This window comes from Mauremys reevesii, linkage group 4, assembly GCF_016161935.1.
Source record: "Mauremys reevesii isolate NIE-2019 linkage group 4, ASM1616193v1, whole genome shotgun sequence".
Taxonomy (NCBI): Eukaryota; Metazoa; Chordata; order Testudines; family Geoemydidae; genus Mauremys; species Mauremys reevesii.
Window position 1 is genome coordinate 60,145,093 of NC_052626.1, and position 9,829 is coordinate 60,154,921.

At 43.5% G+C, this 9,829-nt stretch overlaps 1 long non-coding RNA gene across 1 annotated transcript; it reads right to left on the bottom strand.

Annotated features, from left to right (window-relative positions):
• Positions 1 to 225: 225 nt before the first annotated feature.
• Positions 226 to 5,898, bottom strand: LOC120403262. Its single transcript, XR_005597508.1, has 3 exons — positions 5,755 to 5,898; positions 1,887 to 2,043; positions 226 to 347 (listed from the first exon to the last, which is right to left on the bottom strand). It is a non-coding gene; the product is annotated as an uncharacterized LOC120403262 (long non-coding RNA).
• Positions 5,899 to 9,829: the final 3,931 nt, after the last annotated feature.

A 9,829-nucleotide genomic window follows, 5' to 3' on the forward strand; every position in this document is an offset into this window, starting at 1 on the left:
CCAGAGGGCTGTACAAGACTCTGCAATTAGTATCAGATTTGTTGACACAACAACAAGGGATGGTGTATCATCCAGATCTTCAGTTGCTTCACCTAACTGCATGGGGGATAAGACTCTGGGACTGTTAGAATGGCCTCATTCTCTAGAAGTGCAAAATATACTAATTAATTCAAGGAAATTGTCCACATGAGAATGTAATGGTTATAAATGGAAAGAATTTTTATTGTGGGTTTTCATGTATGAAGTTGATCCATATAGAACTCCAATTCTTACATATCTTAAAAGAGCAGGTCTCTCTTTGTCATCAGTCAAGTTTCATCTCACAGCAATCTCAGCATATCATGTCCCTGAGGATAGTAAATTGGTTTTTATTCATGATGCAGTCATAAGATTCTTGAAAAATCTTAACAATCAATAGCCACCAGTTAGGGATCCTATACCATCTTGGGATTTAAACTTACTGCTTACACAATTAATGAAACATCCATTTGAACCTATGTGGAGCTGTATCTTGTTCTATTTATCCATTGAGACAGTTATCAATAGCTATAGTCTTGATAGCTATTACTTCAGCAAGGCACATAAGGCCAGCCAGTCCCGCACTCCTCTGTGTCCAGCGCCAACAACCCACCACACCCCCCCTCCCTACCTGCCAGTCAGCCCACCCCACCACACACACCCCTGCCACCAGCACACCCCCCCCCCCCTTGCAGCCAGCTGCCCTCTCTCTCTCCCCCAGCCCAGCCCCTCCCCTGCCCCCCCAGCCCTGCTGCCACTGCTGTGCCTGCAGTTTTCCCAGGGCTAACCTGCTTCAGGGGGGGGGGGGGGGGGGCAGGGGGCACACACACACCACACCTAGAGAGCAAAGGGGAAAAATGAGAAAAATTGGGGGGGGGGACAGGGGCCTATATAAGAAAAAGAAAAAAATATCAAAAAGGACTGTTCTGGACACCTAGCACACCCCCAGGGAGTGGCGGGATCACACACACACAAACGAGCTCAGTCTTCTTTCAGGGCATCTTTTTTTAAAAAAAACTCTGGTTAGGTTAACGACATATTTTATTTTCCCAGACATGTCCAGCTTTTTTTTTCTTCTCTTAAATCCGGGAATTTTTTTTAAATACGGGAAATATTGGTACCCTATTACAACAAAAATACATACTGTGGCAGCACCTTAAAGCAGAACTTTTTTAGGAACCGGTGTTGCTAAAGAAGAAGGCTTTTTTTTTTTTTTTTTTTTTTTTTCATCTCCCGGGGCCCCCCCCCAAAAAAATGTTAAAGGGGCCTAAAGCTCCCTGCACATAAGTGAATTATAAGCTCTAATGGCAGACCTTTATCGTTGTCTTTCATGCGGATAAAGTAATTCTCCATACATAGCTAAGATTCTTACCCAAAAGTAGTGCCAGATTTTCATATAAACCAATCAAAATACTACCTGTATTTTTTCCCAAACCTCACACTCAAGAGGGGGAAGCTAGATTACATATGCTAGATGTTAGAAGGGCTCTAGCTTTTGACTTAGATAAAATTAAGCATTTTAGACAATTTGTTTAAAATAAGAGGAATAAAGTACAGACTCTTTCAAGATGGGTTAGACTGTGTATTAAAGAAATTTGCTGATGGGTCTCCCTCTTCCTAAGAGAATTGGAATTCATTCTACTAGATCAAAAGGAGCTTCTATGGCATTTGCTAGACATATTCCTTTAATAGATTAATGCAGAGCAGCAACATGGAGTACAATCCACATGTTTACTAAGCATTACTCATTAGACTTAAAATCTAGAGCAGATGCAAAATTTGGCAAGGAAGCATTGCACTCCATATTTAGTTAGGACTCCAAGTTCCCACAATAGATGACACTCAAAGCGGAAATGAATGTTACTTACTAGTAACCAAAGTTCTTCAAGAAGGATTCTGTGTAATCACACTCCCCATCCACCTTTCCTCTCTGCCTCGAAGTCCTATTTAGCAAAGAACTGGGATCATTGGGGAAGGAGCTGAGGCAGCTGGAGCCCCTTGTATTCCCTCGCCCTGGAATGTTCACTGAGGGAGGAGAAAGGGAGGCACGTGAGAGCTCTGATGAACACTGCTCGCTACAGTTCTATGATTCAAGCTGCATTGGTCGGAGAGTCCCATGAGTGAGAACATGCAGCGTCCATCTTGAAGAACTCTGGTTGCAGTTCAGCAACCTTCATTTCCATGCCCTCAGAACTCCTATACAGGAGCACCTGGGTCTCCATTAACACTTCATTAACCCCCACACAAGGAGTGGTTTTACTGCAGCTATTAACCCTGTACATTGCATAAAAGAAAAGAGAGTCTTTGATGAGAGCAGGCATGCAGCTATCACAAGAGTGTTCTTAATATGTAGGTCCTGCTGTATAGGCTTAACTCATTAGATACTGCCGACATAAACATTCCCATCTGAGCACTTGTTTGGCTGGCAGTCTGTAAACTGGTGTGTCCAGAGGGTTAAGGTATGACAGGGAGGACATTATGGATGATAACTTCTTCCAGTACTTTGGCACAAAAGTTTTGAGGTCACCATCTCTGTTTTGGGACTTCCTCTCTGACTCCCTGAAAATTTATCTACATGGAGTCAGGATTTAAAAGTCCGTGCAGACATGTAAGAATTAAGTGCTGATCCCAGACACCGGCTGTATGGGAGCCATCTATATTAAGCCATGCTCACAGACCCAATTGCTGAGCACCATACAGTTAGACTAAGCAGCAGCAGGCGGAGCAACTCCAATAAGCCCCTCCACCTCCACTCAAGCCTGTCCATTAGTCCAGCCATTTTGCATGGTAAGACCTGAAGCAGGGAGGCAGGTGAATATGCTGCCAAAGGTAGCAACTGATGGGCACCTGAGACTAATCCTCAGTACGAAATGATGAAGGCAGCATGCTCACAGCGGAGGTAGCAATGTTTGTACATAGCCTGAGCATAAATTTATATGTGTATGCTCAGCATTTTAGACACAAAATGTTGCAAGTAATGTTGAGGGCAGTTCCTTTGGCCTCTAGAGCAGTGGTTCTCAAACTTTTGTACTGGTGACCCCTTTCACATACCAAACCTCTGAGTGCAACCCCCCCCCCCGCCTTATAAATGAAAAACACATTTTCATAAATTTAAACACCATTATAAATGCTGGAGGCAAAGCGGGGTTTGCAGTGGAGGCTGACAGCTCACGACCCCAGCATGTAATAACCTCACGACCCCCTGGGGGGGTCCTGACCCCCAGTTTGAGAATCCCTGCTCTAGTGGGAATGGACCCTGTGAAATATATTTCTTGGCGTCACTGGAGAAGCTGGATCAGCACTGGCAATGGTAGGAATATTAAGCAAAACAATCCAATAGGAGACAGGGCCTGTGGGCCTGCAGCTCCTCTTCATGTTTTCTACAAGCTTAATTTCACTGACTGGACTGGAGTAATTTCTGATTTACACTGATGTGAGAGGATGAGAATCAGCCCTTCAACGCATCCATTTTCCTAAACTGACAGATATTGAATGCTAACAACATGTCCCCAAAATGCAACATGCTTCCTACCTTCCTCACACACTCATAGCTCACAGCCCGGTGTGTTTTCAGACCCTGCAAAGCCATTTGTGTAAAGGTGAGGTATGAAAGATTGAAGGTCAGCAGACATTTTTAGAGATTACGGGACCTGAATGTCTTCTCCCTTGTGTCAATTTTACACTAGGAGTAACTCCATTGGCTTCAGTGGAATTACTCCCACTTGACACAGATATATGGGAAAAGACAATCAGACACTGAGGGTATGTCTACACTGGAGCTGGCGGTGTAATTTCCAGCTCACGTAGACATGCCTGCACTAGCTCTGATCAAGCTAGTGTGCTAAAAATAGAAGTGTAGCTGCCCCAGCATGAGCAGTGGGACTGGCTAGCTGTGCCAAGTACAATACTGCCCCTCCCACTGCTCATGCCACTGCAAGCTAGCCCAGGTATGTCTACCTGAGCTGAAAAGTACACCTCCCGCTCCAGGGCAGATATACCCTTAGACATTAAAGGGCTGTGGGCACATTATTTTTCCATCTACTGAGCTTTGATCGGATTGTGTGATCAAGGCATTGTCAAAATGATGTAGCTGCATGCTATGAGCTGGGAGAGGGGAAGGCTTTTGATGACATCTCCTTTGGGTGGAGGGAGAAAGCTGAATGCAGAAAGGTTCATTCAGACAAAAGAAAAAAATAGAAACGATTGAGGTTAAAGAATCAGGAAAATCTTCAGTCATTTGCAGGGATGCTCCCTTGTGGTTTAGCCTCTGAAGTCATACATGGAATACATCCCCCTTCATCTCTAGATGGAAAATAGAGTCAGAGCGAGAAAGCAGTCCTTATGCACTCAGTCCTGGTTAGCTCTTGGATAATGATTTACTCTCCTTTCTATGTATTTAATGTCTGATCAATATTCCCAACAATAAAATCCTGAAGAGGAATTCCAGTGATAAATCAGTCAGTAAGATTTAGTGTCCCCTGTTATTAATCAGCCCCGGCATGTTGATTGGTGGAAGGGTGGGACTGCTAACCTAGGTGTATATTCAAGTTTCTGTTTGTCTTGCTGTCCCAGTTAATCCCTGCATTATCTGAAGCCAGCAAAGCTTCAGTCAGATTGATGAGTGAAATAAAGCAAACCCAGGGGGCTTCAAGAACATGATCCCCAGTTTAACCCTGTGAGCTCCACCAGCAAGAACAGCAGGCTTGCACCTTTGTACATAGTGCTCAAAGATTGCTCACCGCTAGATTTGCTCACCCTTACATTTTCTCCAGTGAATGTAGTGAGGTGAGTCAAGTGCCTTTCAAAGCCCTGGAAACTGAAAACGTCTGTTTATCCATAGAACAGGCATAGAATGGACAAAGGGAGCTCCAACTGCCACACACCGACTGCTCCAACAAGTACTCCTGTTTTTTTTGCTCCAACACTGGTTCACATTCTAAAACCAGTTGTACTGGTGTAAATCCAGCATAACTCCATTGATTTACACGGGAAAATCCAGAGTAACTGAGATTAGAAAGGTTTCAGAGTAGCAGCCGTGTTAGTCTGTATATGCAAAAAGAACAGGAGTACTCGTGGCACCTTAGAGACTAACACATTTATTTCAGCATAAGCTTGCGTGGGCTACAGCCCACTTCTTCAGATGCATAGAATGGAACACACAGACAGCAGATATTTAGATATGTATAAATATCTTCGGTCTGTGTGTTCCATTCTATGCATCCCAAGAAGTGAGCTGTAGCTCACAAAAGCTTATGCTGAAATAAATTTGTTAGTCTCTAAGGTGCCACAAGTACTCCTGTTCTTTTTGAGATTAGAAAATGTCCCAATTTCTCTTAAAGTCCATTTGCCAAGCAAAACTTGTTTGTGGCGTCTTCACTGCTTTCTCTTTGGTAGGGGACTTTGCCCAGATCACAGTGTTGACACATGAGACTGCAATGTGAGTTGCGTATCTCTCGGCCCATTTAAAAAGGGAGGAGCTGTTGAATGGAGACTGGTCAAGAATCCTTTTTGATGAAAAATGGCTTTTCAAAAGGAATGAAAAAATGTCATTGGGGGGAAAGGGGACAGGAAAAAAGGAGTAGGGGGAAAAGCAACACCAACTTTTTTTATTCAAAACAAAATTAACATTTTCGAACTGAACTGAAATGAAAAGAAAATGTTCGTTTTGATTGATTTAATTAAACAAATCAGTGAAATAGTCAAATTAAATGAAAATTTTCCACAGAAAACACTTACCATTTGCTGGATGTCGTAGTGCTAGGATAGCAGCTCAGTGTCATACTGAGGCTCCAGTTCAGAGGAGCATCCCCGAGAATCCCTGGCTGTGTCCCAAGGTCCCAATGGCTCCCTGGGGTTTTGTTCAGTGTCGACTGCTCTAACTTTCACAGTAGAACAGACTAGTCACTAGCTAGTCCCCGCATAGGGGGAGGGTAGTATGAAAAAGTGTTTTAAAGCCATTGTCACCCACGCCCCTTTGCTCCTGGAGAAAAAAAAATTAAAAACAGACTCTGAGACAGTTTTTGAATCAAAACAAACCGTAAATGGCAAGAACAATTTTTTTTGTTTCACTGGCTAACTCTAACAACTCTGACCTACAGTGGCCATCTCTAGAAGTGAGAGAGTCTCTGTGCTTATTAATTCATTGCCCTCTCTGCTGAGTGTGCCAGCAAGGGGGTCAAAAGTGCCATCTGTTACAGTAGCTTTGTGATGAGGACACGTGTCCATTAGAAGCTGGACTGAGGCCACCAACTCATTTCCACAGGCCTCTAAGCCATCAGATGGCTTGGAATCACTACTGACCTGGAAATAAGTCTTATATATATTAATAGCCCCAGTTTTGTGTCTCTTTACTGCTTTAGAGCACTATCTTGATCTTCTGTGTTCAGAAGGTATATGAGATGGCCTGTGAGGACAGCTGAGCACAGACACCCACTATATATTAAGAAACAGCCATAATTTTTATTGTCAACCTGGATTTTATTGCCTGTAGCCTGGTGTGCCCACTATGCCTTCTGCTTCTACAATATAATACTTTTTTTTGGTGCATTTGCAATGAGAACCACAATAGACATTTCGCTGGGAAAAAAGAAATGTTTTTCATTTTATAGGTTTGAAAGTTGCTTTATTTTAGCTGCAGGATAGTTATCGCTAATCTTCCAGAATCTGAGGTGCAGCTGGCCAAAAATATACTTCATACACATATTAATCCTAATTCCTTTGTGGATTTGGCCCCAGTGATTGCTCGGAATAAAGGTGGTTAACATTGGTCTCTCCAAAAAAATGTTTTGGTGAAAACTGTGGCCCCTTTTTTAAATTAGGATTGTAATGGGAAATTTACTTCTTTCATAAAATTTATGTTTCATCCAAAGAAAAGAAAAGAAAAGAAAACCTCCAAATTGTCAGTTTTAAGTTATTTTCTAGTTTCGGGTTTTCAGTGTTTGAAAGCAGGAAAAAAAAAAAAGAGACTGGAACTCGTTTTTTTCCTTCTGTGGCTATCAATGACATTGTCAGCTGCAGAGCACTTACTGGGAGTTCAGTTATCAAACGCTGGTTTCCTAAAGCTAGGCACCTACGTCGACATTTACAGTATGTCTAACAGCAAAAAAAGATCCACAGCAGCACCGCTTAGAGCCAGGGTCAACTGACTCAGGTCTGCAGGTCTTGGGCCAGCAGGTCTCAGGCTGGAGCCTGGACTCTGAAACCCGGATGGGGGTGGGGTCTTACAGCCCAGGCTCCAGCATGAGCCTGCCTGTACATCTACATCGCTATTTTTAGCCCCACAGTGTGAGCCCTGCAAGCCTGAGTCACTTGACCTGAGCTCTGAGACTTGCTGCCATAGGTTGTTTTTTCTGCTGTGTCTAGGTACCCTGAGGTATTTAAATGAGTGCACAGCAGCCCGATTTAGACAATGCAGTGTCCATTTAGGCACCCAGTTTTGAAAACTGTACTACAAATGACTAACGGGATGCTGGAACATAGCATGGCATCACAGACATCGCACAGCAGCCACAGAGAAACTAGGTATTTAGGGGAAGCAGCATCAGGTGACAAAAATTCTCTGCTCCCTGGCAAACTTTTAGGCCTCCATAAAAAGCTGATAGTCTGTTGTAACAAACTCTTTTCCATTATCACAGCAAGAAGGAATTTGGGGAAACTCTTCCCATGCTCCAAGGCAAATGACACTCAATATATTGTGATATGATACAGAAGACTCTTGAACTAAAGCGGCCTGTTTCGTCTCTCTCTAATACTTGCACAAACTGGGCGCAATTCCATTAATGTCAAGGGGGTTGCTCTGGTATAAGTGAGAGGAGAACCAGGCACAAGATTTCCAACATAGTGATAGGATCCCTGGTTCTGATACATCTTCCACTTAAATCAGGAGTAACTTAAATCAGGAGTAACTCCATTGCCATCACCGCATGAAATTGGGGTTAGCAGGAGGAGATTCAGGTCCTTTGATTCCGTGTGTAACACACAAATAGCTGCATGTGCCATGGTAATAAAATGCTATATTGCTGTTCTTGATCATTGTAGTCTGGGCATATTATGTAATTGTGAGGGTTTTTCCCCCTTTTCCTTGCTATAAAAATAATGAATGAAAATTGATATAAAGAGAAGGGGTGAGTACACCAGTATTGCTGATCAAACTGAGGAGTTTGGCACTGTGTGTTGGATAGCTGTGAAACGGGTTCCCTTTCCTCCCTCACTGTGTACAATCTTCGGGGAAGATAATGGAAGGCCACACTGTAAGCACTGCCCCAGGCCTATTCAGCACCTGCCTGTGACACTGAGACATGATACCTCATAGAATCTCTGGGATATTAAAGAAGAGCATTCAGCACCCTTCACTGAGACACAGCTGCCTTATCCACCTGCTTCTGCTCCTGTACACCACAGTGTAAATGAGGAGCAACTCCACTGAGGTCAGTTGAGTTACACTTCCGCAAAACCAGTGAAAGTGAGAGCTGACTCAAGCTGTCTATTACATCACAGCATGTAGGGCTCTACAGTAATAAGACTCAGCTGTGTTACCTCTGCTATGTAATAGCACAGCACCCAGGAGCCTCTAAGACTGAAATACAATTCCATACGCTACACTATAGGACAGCTGCATCCAATAACCTCCAGTGCTATGACACATTATTATCTTCGCCATATTAGACTTCAACCAGGTGGGTGAGGTAATATTTGTTATGAGATCAGCACGGCTACAACGACACTGCATATTAGCGTTCAGCAGTCAAGAAGTTCCTAAACGAAGACAAACTGGCTACATTGGCCCTGTCCTAGGATCCAGGAAACCAACAGCTCTACGATATTACTACTTAACCCCGTTTAATTACGCGTAGTATCCACATTCCTTCAGCGCTCGGCCAGGCACAGCTGTGTTATTTTACTACTACATTTATGATAGATATGGCTATATATATAAACGCTTAAGTGTCTAAACTCCATGTTTATTATACTGAAAGCAAGTCAGCCTAGGAAATGCTCCAGTTCACGCTGGCATGCGCTAAAGCTGCTGACTGCCTCTTGCTGTGGAATTTTGGAAAGAAAATGCAGTATTTTGTAAACAGCACTTCCAGTGAAAGGCTCCATGTTGTTTCCCCATGTCAGTGCATGTGGGGGTGGAGAAGGGGGAGGTCAACTGTGTTGTCAAACATCATCTAGATTGCTTGATAATGTGTACCAGGCTGTGATAAATGAAGCTCCTCCGAATAACATCAGCCTCTCTTTCTGCAGGCGTTTTCACTTTCCAGCAGCTTCTCTTTGCCCTCTGCTCTTGGTGTCACACGCAGGAGATGCTGTGGGAGGGAAACACAGATCTCACTTAGTGATACTTTACACTGCTATAGCACCTTCCATCTGCGGAGCTTGGGTCAAAATCCACAAAGGTATTTAGGTGCTTAACTCCAATTGGGAGGAGCCTCCAAAACTCCAATAGGGAGTTAGGTGCCTGAATTCCTTTGAGGATCTGGACCATGGTGCTTTGCAAACATCAATGAGTTAAGTTTTGCCCTGTGCTGTAGGCAACCCCCACCCCATGCAGTAGGTAAATATTATTAGATACTACAGCAGTGCCTACATACCACAGTGTTGTGTACATTATAAATGCATAGATAGATTAGATCAGACAGGTAAATTGTCCTAACAGTACAGATCGGAGCTAAGGCATAGTGAAGTGCCCAGAGCCACACAGCACATCTGTAACCGTATCTGGCATAAAACCCAGCTCTGCAGACTTCCAGACATGGGTCAGATTCTCGGTTGGTATAAATCACTATCCACTGAAGTCAGTGGAGTTATG